General features: G+C 48.6%; 1 protein-coding gene across 2 annotated transcripts in view; it reads left to right on the top strand.

The window, feature by feature from the left end:
• The window catches only part of BCAT1 (branched chain amino acid transaminase 1), a 47336-nt gene that overhangs the window by 4512 nt on the left and 23921 nt on the right, over window positions 1-18903 (top strand). The window contains exon 1 of one of the 2 annotated variants that reach the window (XM_066590780.1): window positions 18041-18059. The exons of the other annotated variant lie outside the window; for it this stretch is intronic. The gene's annotated coding sequence lies outside the window, so the exon portion shown is untranslated. Of the gene's footprint in view, window positions 1-18040; window positions 18060-18903 lie in introns of those variants that run through there. 2 annotated transcript variants of the gene reach the window in all.

The raw sequence follows: 18903 nt of genomic DNA, 5'->3' as shown, positions 1-18903 counted from the left end.
CCTGTCTCTCCTCTCTCTCCATCCTGTCTCTCCTCTCTCTCCATCCTGTCTCTCCTCTCTCCATCCTGTCTCTCCTCTCTCTCTATCCTGTCTCTCCTTTCTCTCCCCTGTTTCTTCTCTCTCTATCCTGTCCCTCGTCTCTCTATCCTGTCTCTCCTCTCTCTATCCTGTCCCCCTGTCTTTATTCTGTCCCTCCTCTCTCTATCCTGTCCCTTCTTTCTCTATCTTGTCCCTCCTCTCTCTGTATGCTGTCCCTCCTATCTCTATATCCTGTCCCTCCTCTCCCCCTCTCCTGTCCCTCCTTTCTCCCTTCTTTCTCTATCCTGTCCCTTCCCTCCCTGACCTGTCTCTCCTCTTTCTATCCTGTCTCTGCTCTTGCTATCCTGTCCCTCCTCTCTATCCTGTCTCTCCTCTCTCTATTCTGTCCCTCCTCTCTCTATTCTGTGCCTCCTCTCACTATCTTGTCCCTCCTCTCTCTATCCTGTCCCTTCTCTTTCTATCCTTTCCCTTCTCTCTCTATCCTGTCCCTCCTCTATCCCTCTCCTGTTCCTCCTCTCTCCCTCTCCTGTCACTCCTCTCTCCCTCTCCTCTTTCCCTATCCTGTCCCTCCTCTCTCCCTTCTCTTTCTATCCTGTCCCTTGTCTTCCTGACCTGTCTCTCCTCTCTCTATCCTGTCTCTCCTCTCTCTATCCTGTCTCTCCTCTCTCTATCCTGTCTCTCCTCTCTCTATCCTGTCTCTCCTCTCTCTATCCTGTCTCTCCTCTCTCTATCCTGTCTCTCCTCTCTCTATCCTGTCTCTCCTCTCTCTATCCTGTCTCTCCTCTCTCTATCCTGTCCCTTCTCTCTCTATCCTGTCCCTTCTCTCTCTATCCTGTCCCTTCTCTCTCTATCCTGTCCCTTCTCTCTCTATCCTGTCCCTTCTCTCTCTATCCTGTCCCTTCTCTCTCTATCCTGTCCCTCGTCTCTCTATCCTGTCCCTCGTCTCTCTATCCTGTCCCTCGTCTCTCTATCCTGTCCCTCGTCTCTCTATCCTGTCCCTCGTCTCTCTATCCTGTCCCTCGTCTCTCTATCCTGTCCCTCGTCTCTCTATCCTGTCCCTCGTCTCTCTATCCTGTCCCTCGTCTCTCTATCCTGTCCCTCGTCTCTCTATCCTGTCCCTCGTCTCTCTATCCTGTCCCTCGTCTCTCTATCCTGTCCCTCGTCTCTCTATCCTGTCCCTCGTCTCTCTATCCTGTCCCTCGTCTCTCTATCCTGTCCCTCCTCTCTCTATCCTGTCCCTCCTCTCTCTATCCTGTCCCTCCTCTCTCCCTTCTCTTTCTATCCTGTCCCTTGTCTTCCTGACCTGTCTCTCCTCTCTCTATCCTGTCTCTCCTCTCTCTATCCTGTCTCTCCTCTCTCTATCCCGTCCCTCCTCTCTCTATCCCGTCCCTCCTCTCTCTATCCCGTCCCTCCTCTCTCTATCCCGTCCCTCCTCTCTCTATCCCGTCCCTCCTCTCTCTATCCTGTCCCTCCTCTCTCTATCCCGTCCCTCCTGTCTCTATCCTATTCCTCCTCTCTCTATCCTGTCCCTTCTCTCTCTGTATCCTGTCCTTTCTCTTCCTACCCTGTCCTTTCTCTTCCTACCCTGTCCTTTCTCTTCCTACCCTGTCCTTTCTCTCCCTACCCTGTCCTTTCTCTCCCTACCCTGTCCCTTCTCTCCCTACCCTGTCCCTTCTCTCCCTACCCTGTCCCTTCTCTCCCTACCCTGTCCCTTCTCTCCCTACCCTGTCCCTTCTCTCCCTACCCTGTCCCTTCTCTCCCTACCCTGTCCCTTCTCTCCCTACCCTGTCCCTCCTCCCTCTCTATCCCGTCCCTCCTCTCTCTATCCTTTCCCTTCTCTCTCTATCTTGTCCCTCCTCTCTCTGTATCCTGTCCCTCCTCTCTCTGTATCCTGTCCCTCCTCTCTCTGTATCCTGTCCCTCCTCTCTCTGTATCCTGTCCCTCCTCTCTCTGTATCCTGTCCCTCCTCTCTCTGTATCCTGTCCCTCCTCTCTCTATCCTGTCCCTTCTCTCTCTGTACCCTGTCCTTTCTCTTCCTACCCTGTCCTTTCTCTTCCTACCCTGTCCTTTCTCTTCCTACCCTGTCCTTTCTCTTCCTACCCTGTCCTTTCTCTCCCTACCCTGTCCTTTCTCTCCCTACCCTGTCCCTTCTCTCCCTACCCTGTCCCTTCTCTCCCTACCCTGTCCCTTCTCTCCCTACCCTGTCCCTTCTCTCCCTACCCTGTCCCTTCTCTCCCTACCCTGTCCCTTCTCTCCCTACCCTGTCCCTCCTCTCTCTCTATCCCGTCCCTCCTCTCTCTATCCTTTCCCTTCTCTCTCTATCTTGTCCCTCCTCTCTCTGTATCCTGTCCCTCCTCTCTCTGTATCCTGTCCCTCCTCTCTCTGTATCCTGTCCCTCCTCTCTCTGTATCCTGTCCCTCCTCTCTCTGTATCCTGTCCCTCCTCTCTCTGTATCCTGTCCCTCCTCTCTCTGTATCCTGTCCCTTCTCTCCCTATCCTGTCCCTTCTCTCCCTATCCTGTCCCTTCTCTCCCTATCCTGTCCCTTCTCTCCCTACCCTGTCCCTTCTCTCCCTACCCTGTCCCCTCTCTCTCTACCCTGTCCCTTCTCTCTCTATCCCTTCCCTCCTCTCTCTCTATCCCGTCCCTCCTCACTCTCTCTATCCCGACCCTTCTCTCTCTCTATCCTGTCCCCTCTCTCTCTATCCTGTCCCTTCTCTCTCTATCCTGTCCCTTCTCTCTCTATCTTGTCCCTCCTCTCTCTGTATCCTGTCCCTCCTCTCTCTGTATCCTGTCCCTCCTCTCTCCCTATCCTGTTCCTTCTCTCCCTACCCTGTCCCTTCTCTCCCTACCCTGTCCCTTCTCTCTCTACTCTGTCCCTTCTCTCTCTACCCTGTCCCTTCTCTCTCTCTATCCCTTCCCTCCTCTCTCTCTATCCCTTCCCTCCTCTCTCTCTATCCCTTCCCTCCTCTCTCTCTATCCCTTCCCTCCTCTCTCTCTATCCCTTCCCTCCTCTCTCTCTATCCCGTCCCTCCTCTCTCTCTATCCCGTCCCTCCTCTCTCTCTATCCCGTCCCTCCTCTCTCTCTATCCCTTCCCTCCTCTCTCTCTATCCCTTCCCTCCTCTCTCTCTATCCCGTCCCTCCTCTCTCTCTATCCCGTCCCTCCTCTCTCTCTATCCCGTCCCTCCTCTCTCTCTATCCCGTCCCTCCTCTCTCTCTATCCCGTCCCTCCTCTCTCTCTATCCCGTCCCTCCTCTCTCTCTATCCCGTCCCTCCTCTCTCTCTATCCCGTCCCTCCTCTCTCTCTATCCCGTCCCTCCTCTCTCTGTATCCTGTCCCTCCTCCTCTCTCCCTATCCTGTCACTTCTCTCTTCCTTCTTTAACCTTAGAAATGTAAGAAAAGACTCTCTCTTAACAAAAAACAAACCCTCTTCATAAGAGAGAAACCTTAAACGTGCCCAGCCTCTCATAGTCCACAGAACGTACCCGCACCAGGTCACCCAAGATGTTCCTACATACCTTATCCACAGGGAGGTTTTTCTGTTCCATCGAGATTAAGCACCGTGCACTCCAGATGTGGAACCTGATTACTAGGCGAACTAGAAATAAAGTGCAACGGTCCCTGCCACCAAGGCCTCTCAATGCTCCATAAGCCCACTCCGCATTGGAGAGGCCTGACAGCTGAGGCCAGCTTATGGAGACACCTAGCCATTGGCATACCTCTGTATTAAAGAGGCACTGAAGCAGGAAATGCTCCCTGCCTTTTAGCACGTCGCTGCACTCCTGACAGGGGCAACCCCTATCAATGAGAGGCCTGCACTTCAGATTACCCTATTACAGTCTCCCGTGAAAGCGGGGCCAAGCCAAGTCCCAAAACTTTAAGGGGATCCAGGTTGAATTTAGTAAATCTAACCCTCCTCCAGGTTCCGACTTTGGCAGTCCTTGAGCACCAGGAGCTTTTAGAAATTGATCAACAGGACTCTATCACCGAGGGGCCTCCTCGTAAGAGTTCTGATTTCCCACATCCCCAGACCCCACCGGCGTATTATTGAGGAGCCACGGTAGTGTAAGCCGGGAGATATCCGTGCTGCATGCGAAGGTCCTTCACTCGCCCTCCTGTCTCCTATTCCTGGAAACAGGGCCGAAAACATCCCCGGCAGGAGTAGACCCACGGAGGAGCCCTCTCTTACCAGAAGTTGCCTATGTTGATTTAAAAAAAGCATTTACAAGAAAGACCACAGGATTGACCATAGATAACCCCCCGAGTCTCCTTGTGCAGCACATAACATCTCTCCTGATTAGGTTCAACCTATTTTCCCGCAACATTAGGAAGAAGAGGTTGTAGATCCGAGTCCAGTGAGGTTCTGGAAAAATGCATACGCTGCCCAGGTAGGTGAATAAAGGGAGCAGGTATGTTTTGATTAGACTAACTGTTTCCTGAAGGGTCAAAGACCAGCCCTTCCACTGATTCATCTTCTGAGTGGCAACATCCAGCCTGTCCACCCAAGTTTGCATGGAGTAATCCTCCTTGCCAAATTTGATGCTGAGAACTTTTGACGAAGTCTGGGGCAGCGGAAGGGTGTCCGGGAGATCAAACGCACAATCCCCCTTTTCTAACCAGAGACTCTTACATCAGAGTGGCCTCCAGCATTGCCTGGTCCATCTTGACCCCTGCTATAGGTCCACAGTCAACTCTCCTAAGGAAGGGTTCAATTGCAAACACAGACAACAGAGGACTTAGAGGACAGCCCTGACAGATGCCAGACCCTACCCCGAAAGAGTGACCAAGCCAACCATTTACAAGCAGGAAAGTCTCAGCCAATTCATAAAATGTTTGAAGCCAATCAACAAACCCCACTGGCAGGCTGTATTTCAGAAGGACTGACCAGAGGTCCTTGTGATTAGCCCGATCAAATGCTTTTGCCTGATCCAGGGACAGCCTGTAACCCTCCCAGTGATGAGCCCTATCCTGCTCCACTACCTCCCGGAGAACAAGAACAGCACTGAAGGTACTCTGGCCTGGAACCGAGCAAGTCTGGGTCCCCGAGAGGAGTCGGGGTGCAAACTTTACCTGCCGATTAAACAACAAATTTCACCAACCTACTGAAAAGCACTTTCACCAGAACCTTCTTATCCACATTGAGGAGCGCTATGGGATGCCAGTTCTCAATACACCTTGAATGTTTACCCTTTGACAGAAGGATCAAGGCTGACCTCCTTATTGACCTAGGCAGAGTGCCAGATGAGACACTCATTTAATACCTCCGTCAAGTGGGGACTCAAGAGGTCCTTGAAGGTCTTATAATACTCAGATGTTAAGCCATCTGGACCTTGTAATTTTTTTTTGAGCCAGAGCCCATCAATAGCCAGTCTAACTTCCTCTTCTCTAATCTCTTCTGTCAAAGCATCAAGAGAGGTGTCTACCCCCCGCTCAGGGACAGTTTTAGCCAGGAAAGCTGACATCCCCTCCGAATCTACATCCCTCTTTCCCAAGAGTTGTGAGTAGTAGGATCTGATAACCTCCAGAACTATCATCTGGATTGATTCAGGGATCATGTACTATCAATCAGGCCAGAGACCACTTTACTGTTCACTGATATCCTACAGTTTCTGTAAGGGTCGGGCGAGCGGCACTTCCCAAAATCCCTCTCAAAAAGCAAGGATGCGTGTTTATCGGACTGGCACTTCTTGAATAAACGTTTCACCCTGGAGATCTCCTCGCGGCTACCTCCAGTCAATACGAGATGTTCATATTTCCCCCTCAGGCCCTGATACAGGCGGTACCTGTCCAGGCTCTCGGAAGAACCTCGTAACTCTCCACTTGAACATCTCCCACCACTCTGACCTACGCCCAATGTCCATGGGCGGATTTTATTTATAGAATCTGTGTGGGTCACCCGCTCAGGAGATCTAGCCACCCATAGAGAAGCATTGGGCATCTGCACTTCATTTAAGTTGGATTTGATTTTAAATTATTTGCGGATGCCACGTGCGGATAATAAATCGCAGCATGCTCCATTTTACCGCAGATATGGCTTCATTCATCTCTATGGGAGCTTAGGATCTGCAATGCATCCGCAAATACATTTAACCCCTTCCCTCCCCATGACGTAAGGGTACGTCATGGGAGCGGGGTGCTTCCCGAAAATGACGTACCCTTACGTCATAGGGATAGCGCGTACCCTTACGTCACATATGATCTTGCGCTATCCCGCAGCGGGAGCCGGCTGTCAGTCACAGCCGGCCTCCCGCTGCAACAGCGGGGGTGCATCGAAGATGCGCCCCCCCCCCCCCCGCTGTTAACCCCTTCCCTGCCGCGATCTATGTAGATCGCGGCATGGGAAGGGTTCACAGAGGGAGCGCGCTGGCAACAGGACGCCAGACACTGGTGTCCTGTGTTGCCAGTGCCTGAGATCGCTGTATGAGCGATAAGGCATGGCAGGGCAGTAGCCATGACTTGCAGTGCATCTGCTGTGGATATCCGCATGAAATATCCGCGCGTGCCGTGGACATGAAGCCTTACTACTACAGAGATTCAGTAATGGTACTTGGCTTTGCAAAAAGTCCTCAAAGAACTGTCTTATCTCTACTTCCTCCAGGAGTGACGAATTCAGTCTCCACAGATCTCTACCCAATCGGGGGGGTCTCTGCAATATTCAGAGAAAACAATGTTAGACCGTGGTTCGAGAATTCCATCTCCATGATGGACACTGGTGAAGAGATGGCTTCCTCCTTCAAATAAAACTTGTCTATTCTAGACCTGCTGCTGTCTCTATGAAAGGTGAATCCCTGGTGGTCTTGGAAGTGCCGGATTTGGACATCCACCAGACAAGCTTTGCTAGCTATGCTATAAAGTGCGACACTGTTAAAAGCCAACCATTTGCCTCTGAAGCCTCCCCTATCATGGGCCCTTGTGACTGTATTAAAGTCACCCCCAAAGACAACTTGATGGCTGGCAAAAAGATAGGGCTTGATCCTCACGAAGAGACTCTTCCTGTCCTTTTTTGGCTGGGGACTATAGCTGTTGATGAGTCTTCGATTTTGTCCCTTCATGAGGACATCTAAGATCAAGCACCTTCCCATTTCTAATTCAATAACTCGTCAACATTCAACCAGAGCAGTAAATTAGACCTCCCCACCGCTATATGGTTTGGCCGCAAGAGACCACTAGGTAGGACCTGACCTCCACTCTATTTTTGCCTTATGTAAGGCTGCCACATCGGACAGCCTGGTCTCCTGCAAAAATAAAATGTCAGCTTCAAAAAGGCTCAGAAAATCTGAGGCTGCAAATCTAGCCGTATCTGACTTAATGTTGTCAACATTAATTGAATCCAGTATCAGCAGAGTGAGTGCCGGCATCATGAATGATTAAATTAGGCTTTCTTCCTTGCACCATCTTCCTTGGGGTCAAAGGAAAACCCCTTGTTTCTCTTTTTGGACACGGATATATCCATAGCAAGAGGTCCCCCGACCCCATTGCCCTTGTCAACAGGCTAAGAGTATCCCCCTCTCCAGAAGGAACTATGCCTCCACGAGAAGTAGACTCAGAAGAGGAGGAAGAGATGTCTCTAAGGGCCCAGAACCCATTGGAGAGTCCAACTGGAGGCAAGCAGGTTTCTCCTTCGAGCACCTGCCCCGAAATACGAGAAGATCTTAAAGGGGTTGTCTCGCGAAAGCAAGTGGGGTTAAGCACTTCTGTATGGCCATATTAATGCACTTTGTAATATACATCATGCATTAAATATGAGCCATACAGAAGTTGTTCACTTACCTTCCCTGCGCTGGCGTCCCCATCTCCATGGCTCCGTCTAACTTCAGCGTCTAATCGCCCGATTAGACGCGCTTGCGCAGAAGGGTCTTCTGCCTTCGGGTCTGTCCGGCAGCAGTGGCGTTCTGGCTCCGCCCCTTCTATGCGTCATCGCGTAGCTCCGCCCCGTCATGTGTGCCGATTCCAGCCTCCTGATTGATCCCCCTTTCATTTCTTCCTCATACCACCTAGCTTACGCCTTTTCTCTAACCATCTCTTGCCTTCTTTATCCACACTTTCCTGACGGGAGGAATCTGAAGAGTTGGTCTCATCCTCATGTGCTGTAGGGATGAATCAGGGCAAAGATGGTAACTCCCCTGAAGCCTAACTTCAGCAGAAGCTCCACTGCCCTCCCCCTTGGAGGGCATGTATCATTGCCTTTCCACTGGAGACAGCCTACAGTCCTAGGAGCCATGCCCTGCCTGGGTGTCTGTAGGGACCATATTGTATCCCCCCCTTTCCTCTCGGAAGGCACCTGTAAGCCAGGTCTCTCTATCTAGAATGTGATTGTTCTCAGGAAGAGAAACCAAGTAATCTTGTAAATATGATACCTTTTAATGGCTAACAAAAATACATGATGTTACATCAATCATTTATGTTTGTTAGCCATTACAAGGTATCATATCTACAAGATTACTTGGTTTCTTTTCCTGAGAACAATCAAATTTTTCTCTACTGGCTAAGATAGTACTAAACTTTTCTCTCTCCAGAGAGATAGGTCCACCCATCTTCCTCCAACTCTAATTGAATTCTTTCCCTTCTGTAAAGCTGTTGCATAACTTCCTCCTTAAAGCAGTGAGACAAGTAGGACCCCCTCACTCCAGTGCCGACACAGGCACAACTCCTACCAGATGTTGTTGCAGTTGGAGGTCATACAAGACCCTGTGACGCCTCTTGATTACCCTAACAAACTGTACCCATATGTGCAGCAGCAAACTGCATATATATATATATATATATATATATATATATATATATATATATATATATATATATAATATGCATACACTGCACAGTACCACTTCTCTGTATATATGGATCTTGCACAGGAGCACTTCCCTTACTGTGGCCACATGCTCGCTGCAATGTAATGATCGTAGATGGTTGTCCTCATGCCTTCTCTGTGTAATATATGATCAGGTTCCAGTTCCATACACAGAGGAGTGTGCAGAAGCAGCTGCTCTGATAGGAGGAGACGTTCAGGGAGGCTGCACTCAGTAGACTTGTCTCTGCACGTGGCTGAGACATAGAGACAGGGATGACTGGAGGTGCTGAGCATGTGTCCTGGGTTCACGCTCTGGTCCTTGGGGGGGTCTTCGGTCACTCGTCTTTGGTGTGTTGACCTTCAGTCTTCTGTAACTTGACATTCATCCCACCCTGATCACAGATCCCACTATCCATGGGAGGCCCAGGAGGCCACGCACAGAGGAATCAGCACAACTGATTATACCAAGAACCATTACAAGAGGAAGCTCCAGCATTGCAGCATATAGGACTGCCAGCTTGATCTATCAGGAGGTTCTGCAGCTTTGTTCCTGCACAGAGCTACGGGGTTGTTTTATTGTATCTAGTCTAGACAATCCTCTGTGACACAAACATCCTTGACTCCAGACTGATTCATGTCACCTGCACTGATCTGTGGCTATGAGGCATCTGCGGTGGCTGTGCCAATAAACCCGCTGTGACTCTCCCCACTGCCAGCGTCCCAGTTCGGGTCTCACTCTCGTTCTCCCCACCGGCCTACTGTCTGTGCTCCCTGGGCCACTGTCACAGTCCCCGGCAGCGTCCCATCTCTGCTCCCTTCTATGTCTCTGCTCACGGGCACGCAGTGAGTCTCCCTACCAGACTCTGCAGTGTGCTTCTAGTTCCACTGTCACTGTACTCCCTGGTGGCCTGCATAGCTCGATCCGCGCGGCGGCCGGACAGTCCCTGGTGGCCTCCCATGTCCGCTCCCGGCGCACTGTTCTCTCCGCTCCGCTGTAAATCTTTTCCCTGCCAGACTCCAATTCAGCCAGTTGGCAGCTAGGGATGTGAATGGAGCGTTACCTCTAGCTAAGCCCTGACAACCCCTAGCTTCCAGTGTAGACATAATGCACCAGTACCATAACACAGTATACAGTGAGCTCCCCCTAGTGGTGGCTGTATATATCAGTATACAGGGAGCTCCCCCTAGTGGTAGCTGTATATATCTCTATGTACTGAGTTCCCCCTAGTGTTGGTTTTATATATCTTTTTACAGTGAGCTACCCCTAGTGGTGGTGGTATATATCTGTATGTAGTGCGCTCTCCCTGGTGGTGGCTGTAAATGTATGTAGTGAGCTCCCCCTAGTGGTGGCTGTATATATCTGTATATAGGTAGAGCTCCCTAGTGGTGGCTGTATATGTTTATATGAAGTGAACTCCCTCTAGTAGTAGCTGCATACAGCTGTATACAGTGAGCTCTCCCTTGTGATGGCTGTATATATCTATATATAGGTAACTCCCCCTAGCGGTGGCTGTATGTATCTGTATGTAGTGACTGGTACTATTATACCATCTCTATTATACCATCTCACCTTTTGACAGGGCTTGCATGGAGGAATGCCCCTGTCATTTCTTTGTAAATGTGGATCTTGCACAGGAGCACTTCCCTTACTGTGGCCACATGCTCGCTGCAATGTAATGATCGTAGATAGCTGTCCTGATGCCTTCTCCGTGTAATTTATGATCAAGTTCCAGTTCCATACACAGAGGAGTGTGCAGAAGCGGCTGCTCTGATAGGAGGAGATGTTCAGGGAGTTTGCACTCAGTAGACTTGTCTCTGCACGTGGCTGAGACATAGGGACAGGGATGACTGGAGGCACTGAGCATGTGTCCTGGGGTCATGCTCATGGTCCTTGGGGGTGAGTGTGTGTGTGTGTGTGTGTGGGGGGGGGTCTTCGGTCACTCGTCTTTGGTGTGTTGACCTTCAGTTTTCTGCAACTTGACATTGATCCCACCCTGATCACAGATCCCACTATCCATGGGAGGCCCCAGGGCCGAGCACGGAGGAATCAGCACAACTGATTATACCAAGAAACATTTCAAGAGGAAGCTCCTGCATTGCAGCATATTGGACCACCAGCTTGATCTGTCAGGAGGTTCTGCAGCTTTGCCCTCCAGTAGCTGTATATATCTGTATGTAGTGAGTGAGCTCCCCCTAGTGGTGGCTGTATATATCTGTATGTAGTGCACTCCCCCTGGTGGTGGTATATATCTGTATATAGTGAGATCCCCCTAGTAGTGGCTGTATATATCTGTGTACAGGTAGCTCCCCCTAGTGGTGGCTGTATATATTTGTATGCAGTGAGCTCTCTCTAGTAGTGGCTGCATATAGCTGTATGCAGTGAGTTCTCCTTTGTGATGGCTGTATATATCTATATATAGGTAACTCCCCCTAGTGGTGGCTGTATATATCTGTATGTAGTGACCTTCCCCTAGTGGTGGTTGCATATAGCTATATGCAATGAGCTCCCTCTAGTAGTGGCTGTATATACCATAGCTGTATGTAGGGAGCTCCCTCTAGTAATAGCTGTATATGGTTATATACACTAAGCTTCCCCTAGTGGTGGCTATATACATCTATATGCGGTGTGCTCCCACTTTTGGTCGCTGTATATATCTGTATGCAGTGAGCTCCCCCTTGTAGTAGCTGTATACAGTAAGCTGTCCTTATAGCTGGCTGTATACATCTGTATACAGGTAGCTCCCCCTAGTAGTTGCTTTATATAACTGCATGCAATGAGCTCCCTCTAGCAGTGGCTATATATGTCTGTATACAGAGAGCTCCCTTTTTTAGTCGCCGTGCATATATGAATGCAGTGAGTTCCCCCTTGTAGTAGCTGTATATAGTGGGCTGTCCTTATAGGTGGCTGTAAATATCTGTATCAGGTAGCTCCCCCTAGTGGTAGCTGTATATATCTGTATATAGGTAGTTTACTCTAGTAGTGGCTTTATATATATGTATGCAGTGAGCTCCCTCTAGTGGTGGCAACAGGTAGACTGAATTGCCACATTTATACCTGTGCAGGGCATTTGGATCTCTGTGTCAGAGAAGCGCAGCTCTGACGATAAATTATAGAGTTAAAGTGCCCAGAATATTGGTATACCTTAGTGGTTATGGACACAATCACCATCGGGGAGCAGTATAAGTGTCGGTCGTATGTTGCTATCACTTATGAGGTCTGTGGTGAGATGAGGATTGTTGTCTCCTGCAGTCGGCTGCAGACCCTCCCTCGCAGGTTCTCACACGTCTCCTGTACGGCAGTGTTACAGAACTGCTTCTTGCATGATGGCTGGAGAAATCCAGCAGATAACAGATATCAGCCTGCGTGTTCCGGACAGTAACATGTATGAACAGCTGCGGCTCATGTCAGTGGCACATTGTGATATTTATATCCCATCCCTGCGGGGAATGACGGTGAGACCGCTGCGCAGAGCACGCCAAGGGGTTCATGAATAACTAATGTGGTTGTTAAATGCAGCCGGCGTGTAGATGAAATGATTTTCATAAACCTGTCATCTATTAATTCAGTATGAGTTAGTGGAGCACAAGGCACAGCAAACCTCGTGCCTCGCTGACAGCTGCGCTTATAGCATGCAACATGTATATATGGGCGGTGCTGCTGGTTCTGTGGGACAGTATGGTATATAATAAGCTTAGATACTGCAGCTCAGTTGACAGTATCACACATGATAGGATTAGATACACAGCTTAGTATACAGTATTACCCATAATAGAGGTAGATTCACAGCTGGGCAGACAGTATCATACATGATAAGATTAAATACAGCAGCTCGGCTGAGAGTAACACATGATGGGATTAGATATAGTGGCTCAGTAGAGTGTATCCCATGACATGCTTAGATACACCTGGTCACATGTACATACCAAATGCAGATTTAAGCCCCTCTTACTTGGGGTAGTAATTGGCGGTATGAATGTTCGTTTCCAATCATCTCCGGTATAAAACTGCCCAGCAACCAAACAACAGAAAATAAAATGCTGTTTGTCGTTCATCGCATCTTTCATGCTGATTGGCGCTGGTTGTGGTCTGTAATCTGCCATTAAGAAGGACCTTTAGTAGTAACAGACTTTCCCCAGAAGTTGATCTGTGACCTCACAGAGTTTTATCATCTCAGTATCCCCTCCTTAGTGGTTCGAGCTCTGCAGACCACAGAGTCCTGAACTGTCACATCCCAGATAGATACCAAGAACCTATCACCATGACGCCAGAAGGCTTCAGCGAATCACTTCAGAGCGCATCTTTCAAGCCCCTCCCGCGACAATAAACATGTGCCATTTCTCTTTATTAAAATATTTGACTGACTATATTACAAATAAAGAGAGAAGGGGCCCAACTCATTGTGGTGCAGCATTCAGATGGAGCCCGTACACCACTAGGTTCATCAAGCCCAACTACCATCAGTTTCCACTGGGCAAACTGCCTTAGCTAGGAGCCTGCTGTACAGCTTATGTGCCCCCACTACTGAGGTCCTCCTGCTCTACAGCTTATGCTTCCCCACTACTGAGGTCCTCCTGCTGTGCAGTTTATGTGCCTCCACTATTGAGGTTCTCCTGTTGTGCAGTTTATTCTCCTCTGCTAGTGAGGTCTTCCTGCTGTACAGCTTATGCTCCTCCACTAGTGAGGTCCTCCTGCTGTACAGCTTATACTCTTCCACTAGTAAGGTCCTCCTGTTGTACAGCTTCTGCTTCTCCACTAGTGAGGTTCTCCTGCTGCAATATCTTATACTCCTGCACTAGTGAGGTCCTCCTGCTGTACAGCCTTCTGCTCCTCCACTAGTGAGGTCCTTCTGCTGTACAGCTTATGCGCCTTCACTAGTGAGGTCATCCTGCTGTACAGCTTATTCTCCTCCACTAGTAAGGTCCTCCTGCTGTGCAGTTTATGCTTCTCCGCTAGTGAGGTCCTCCTGCTGTACAGCTTATTCTCCTCCACTAGTGAGGTCCTCCTGCTGTACAGCTTATGCTCCTCTGAAAGCGAGGTCCTCCTGCTGTACAGCTTATGTTTCTCCACTAGTGAGGTCCTCCTGCTGTACAGCTTATTCTCCTCCACTAGTAAGGTCCTCCTGCTGTACAGCTTATGCTCCTCTGAAAGCGAGGTTCTTCTGCTGTACAGCTAATGCTCCTCAACTAGTGAGGTCCTGCTGCTGAAGAGCTTAAGCTCATCCACTAGTGAGGTCCTTCTGCTGTGCAGTTTATGCTCCTCCACTAGTTTGATCCTCCTGCTGTACAGTTTATGCTTCTCCACTAGTGAGGTCCTCCATCTGTACAGTTTATGCTTCTCCACTAGTGAGGTCCTCCTGCTGTACAGTTCATGCCTCTCCACTAGTGAGGTCCTCCTGCTGTACAGCTTAAGCTCCTCCATTAGTGAGGTCCTGCTGCTGTACAGTTTATGCTCCTCCACTAGTGAGGTCCTCCTGTTATCCTCCTTATGCTCTTACGGCTCATTTTGCTCACTAGTGAGGAGCTCACATACCTACAATAGTGAGGTCCTCCTGCCGTACAGCTCGTATTTCTGTTTTTTGGTATAATGAAAATTGTTTGGTACCATGTTAGCCAGTAGAACGAACAATCACATTTTGGTTTTTTTTTGTGTCGCTGACATCCATCCCTTGGTATCAGCAGAGATTATTAGACTGTAACTTCTCTCTCTGTGGACCATAAACGTCTTACTAAAGGCCGAGAGAGCGCCAGTGAACACGTAACCGGGTCCCTGCTTATTGCTCTTGCCTCAGACTCTACTCTAGCATGGCAGAATCTTCACCATTTTCACAAGTGAGAATGTAGAGGACACAAAGTATCTTCTCTCTTGCTATTACGTTCTTGGGATTTTCATCTTAAAGGGACCCAGAGTTCTATTATATATTATAGTATTATACTAGTGATGTTATCAGTAGATGGGGACAGGGCTGTGACTACCTATCAGACATGATATACAGGCTGGGAGGGGGTAAATAAATGCTCAGATCTCTTTACTGTGTTGTTATTACCATTGACCTGCATTGCAGTGATGATATCTCGCTCTTGTTATGGGTACTTTGCAGTGTTTTGCACTTTTAATCAGCTTGTGTACACACGATTAAACACACAGTTGAGTGCCAGCCCAGTGGAGTGCAGAGTAGCTTACTTAAGATCTTTATCACCCAGTTTTCCCTGGAGGCAGCAAGGTTCATAAGTTTGAGGTGACCTTATGCACACAGTAGATCAACCAATGGCAAAATATTGAGCGCAGCTCTGGAATATAATGCAGGGTGTAACTCAAGATCAGTACAGGATAAGTAATGTATGTGCACAGTGACTCCACCAGTAGAATAGTGAGTGCAGCTCTGGAGTATAATACAGGATGGAACTCTGGATCAGTACAGGATAAGTAATGTATGTACACTGTGACTCCTCCAGCAGAATAGTGAGTGCACCTCTGGAGTAGAATACAAGATGTAACTTGCAGAAATTGATTGGTGGAGCTTCAGTTCTTCTGCTGGACTCGTGCCCTGGATGAAAAATCTCCTTTAGCCCCTTAAGGACCAAGCATGGTAAATATATGGCGCTTGGTCCTGGGTTTTAATCCCTGCCGATAGCAAATGTACAGCGTAGGATTAAATCCTCTGCTGCTGCAATCAAGCATGAGCAGGTCAGTTCCTCAGCTGTTAGTGACAGGTGAGGACCCAGAGAAGGAGGTTGAAGCAATTTTAATTGCTTCTGCCTTCTCCTTTTCTTGGTATATTGCGCTCAATGAGCGCTATGTACTACAGAGTGAAAGTGGAAGTATTCCACTATGCGACCCGACGATCACGTGACCGCTGGGTGCCCCCTGTTAGGCTGCTTGTCCACGGGCGTTTTTGCATTGCGTTACCCGCAGCGATAATCTGGCCGCGGGGAACGCTATGTAAACCGCAGCCCCACTGTATATGAGCGGAGAATCATAGCGATTCTCCGCTTGCGGGCGACAAATCGCAGCATGCTGCGAATTGCTGCGATTCTCCGCGGTGAGTCTCCTGCTCCCAGGCGGTGGCTCCTGCTCCCAGGCGGTGGCTCCGCTGCGGGATATTGCAATGCCCGTGGACAGGCAGCCTTACATCATAGCTGCAGGGTCCTATCAGACCCTGATCAGCTCTGGCAATGTCTATTGTCACCACAGGGGAATATTTTCCCCTATAAATGGGGCTCCTATGGATGCCCCAGCTGCAGTAGAAAAGTGTGCAATAAAAAGCAGAAAAAGACAATGTGAATGACCCCCAGAGATCTTTATATGACATCATGAAGAACAAATATATATAAGAGCCTATAGGAAAAAATCCCAGCTCTCCAGATAATATAAAAAATGGCCTGTAAACAGTGAAGAACTTACTTCACGGGGGTGCCTCAGATGAGTGCACCCCTAATCCAATATAGCCTTAAACTATCCACTTATGGTTGGGTAGAAATCAGTTGGTGACGGACTCCATAAGATCCAGTAATAGGTCTTTTTATTCAGAGAGGTAATGCAACGCGTTTTAGCTTACAACTAATACAAAAATGAAACAGACAATTGTATATATACATAGATCTTAATTAGATACCGGATAGAAGTTCAGAGACGCGTCCTGCCGACTTCCCGGGGTCAGGGCGTCTGGTGATGACGCCGCATGTGTGCCATGTGCTACGTCCTTCCATCCGAATAGAGTGGAATGCAAGCGTTCGTTCCATTGCAGGTCTCAGTGACGCACCGCGCCAGCAATCCTCAACCATAGCCCAGCGTGACGTTATTACATCCGGGACGGATAGACGTCACTGTGGAGGCGTAGTCATCCATAGCATGGCATGATGTAATTACATCCAGACGGGTGGATCACATAGTGTGTGTTCCACTCCGAGACACCACAATGCCAATGACGCCCATCCCGTTTCACTCGAGGTGGAGCTATACATCCGATAGCATATAGCTTAGTATATAACTGTTGAAGGGGTGCTAAGAATCAGCTACTCCAAAAACCTCTTTCAATAAAGAAAGTTCTTAACATTTTCAAAATTATTCGGGGTTAAGAGCTCCATACCACATTTCATACATCAGTACCCGTTTACTTCATTCATATGTACGTATAATTGGCCATCCCATAGTCATAATGATATGTATGGTAGTCTAAAGGGCGTATGAATACAGAAGGGTGCCCTTTTCGCTATGATTTGACAATATGACATCATGAGGGTCATAGATGGTAAAAAAAAAGTTCTAAAATAAGTAAAAAGAATGACAGACTATAATAAAAATATATACATAAAAAAGAAAATGACCCAAAGCCCACGCCAACCAAAACCGTCGCCATATGCGCCCTGTAATCCAAAACTATACATATTATATATCAAAACATCCAAAACAAAATGAGGAACCCATTCCATACTTTATTTTGGCGTAAATATACAAATTAAAAAAATACAACTATAAATTTTGAAAAATCTTTTTTTTTTTTTTAGCTCTTTACCCCTAATAAAACTAATGGTCAGTGAAAAAATATATAAAAAAATAGCCCTAGATGTCACGGAAAAAAAAAACCCCACAGCAAATATAATTTTGGTAGCTGAAGGAAAAAAAAGGCAGCAAAACCACCGCATGGGTAAAATCCCTAAAAAATATCTGGTCCTTTAGGTACAAAACAGCCTGGTCCTTAAGGGGTTAAGCAGGATAATGATGGCGGAGCGCAGTGTGACCCGGTTAGCAGAGGCTGCAGCTGTTGTGCACATTTTGTGGTTTTGGGTTTGGGGGTCTGGAATGGTTTCCCATCATTACATAACGCAGTGATTGTGTAATATCTGTAATAAGCGTTTTGCTCGGCGCAGGAAAAAAACTGTTGTGTAAATAGCGAATCCGCTGGGAAGAACTGGACTGGAACAGAACACAGGGCAGTCCGGTCCGCACGCCTGAGCGCTGCGCCATCCTGCCACCTGTACTTATATTTAAAGGGATAGTGATCAATTGTGTTGTATCTAGTGGAAGGCCTCAGGGGGGCGGGGCAGTTCCTGTCATGCTCCGCCCCTCAGACCCTGCACCAGAGAGAACAGTGTCCTTTTCCTTTCAGCCATGACATCTGTATTCTGCACGGTGTGGGGGTTGGGGACTGTCTTTATAGTGACCAGCTCACAGGCAGCTGCTGGATGAGGAGGAGTCTCCATTTTTTTTACATGATCTCTGCTGTTCCCGGTAAGAGGACCGTGGGGGTTATTTGGGGGTTATTTTCCAATACTAAAGTGTCCCTTTAAGTATCAGTTAATAACATCAGAGCCTGATGGGTGACCTAATAATAATACTTACAGGCTTGCTGAGTTCACGTGGGGCTGTGAGTGACAGGTCATCCCAGTGCCGGGTGAAGATGACCCGAATTGATAGGATGCAGAGGAATCCCAACATCACATTATGTATTACAGCGCGGGTGATGACGTCACATGATATATAATAATACATTTCAAGGTGCAGCGTTCTGCGGGTCCACGATGACGTCAAATGAGAGAAGCGGTTAAGAAAACGTGATGACGTCACCCGGTAATCTGCAGGTTAGGACACGGTGATGACGTCACACACCGTACAGGCGGGCTCTCCGGCGATCATAATAAGGACGTATGTGAGGGGGGGGCGCCGGTCACGTGCGAGGATGGCGGCGGCGGGGCAGCAGGTAACAGCAGGCGGGACCGGCAGGTGGTTTATTAGAAGAGACCACGTGACGCTCTACAGTGATACAATGTGTCAGCCGCCGCCGAGAAGGTTACACTGTTAACCTCTTGTGCTTCGGCGCGCGGGGCCTCGGAAATAACACTGCAGGGGGTACATGTATGTATGTATGTATGTATGCATGCATGCATGCATGCATGCATGCAGTGTGTGTGTATATGTATGTATGTATGTATGTATGTATGTATGTATAATATATATATGTGTGTGTATGATGAGTACAGCCGGCTCCTATACATCTTGGGGTTGACTCTCTACAGATGTGCAGGATGTTGGCTCTTCCCCGCACTGGTCTGTGCGATGCACCTCCCCCCTTGGG

This window comes from Eleutherodactylus coqui, chromosome 2 (genome assembly GCF_035609145.1).
Source record: "Eleutherodactylus coqui strain aEleCoq1 chromosome 2, aEleCoq1.hap1, whole genome shotgun sequence".
In the NCBI taxonomy this organism is placed as follows: Eukaryota; Metazoa; Chordata; class Amphibia; order Anura; family Eleutherodactylidae; genus Eleutherodactylus; species Eleutherodactylus coqui.
This window is presented reverse-complemented; position numbering and strand designations above follow the sequence as displayed.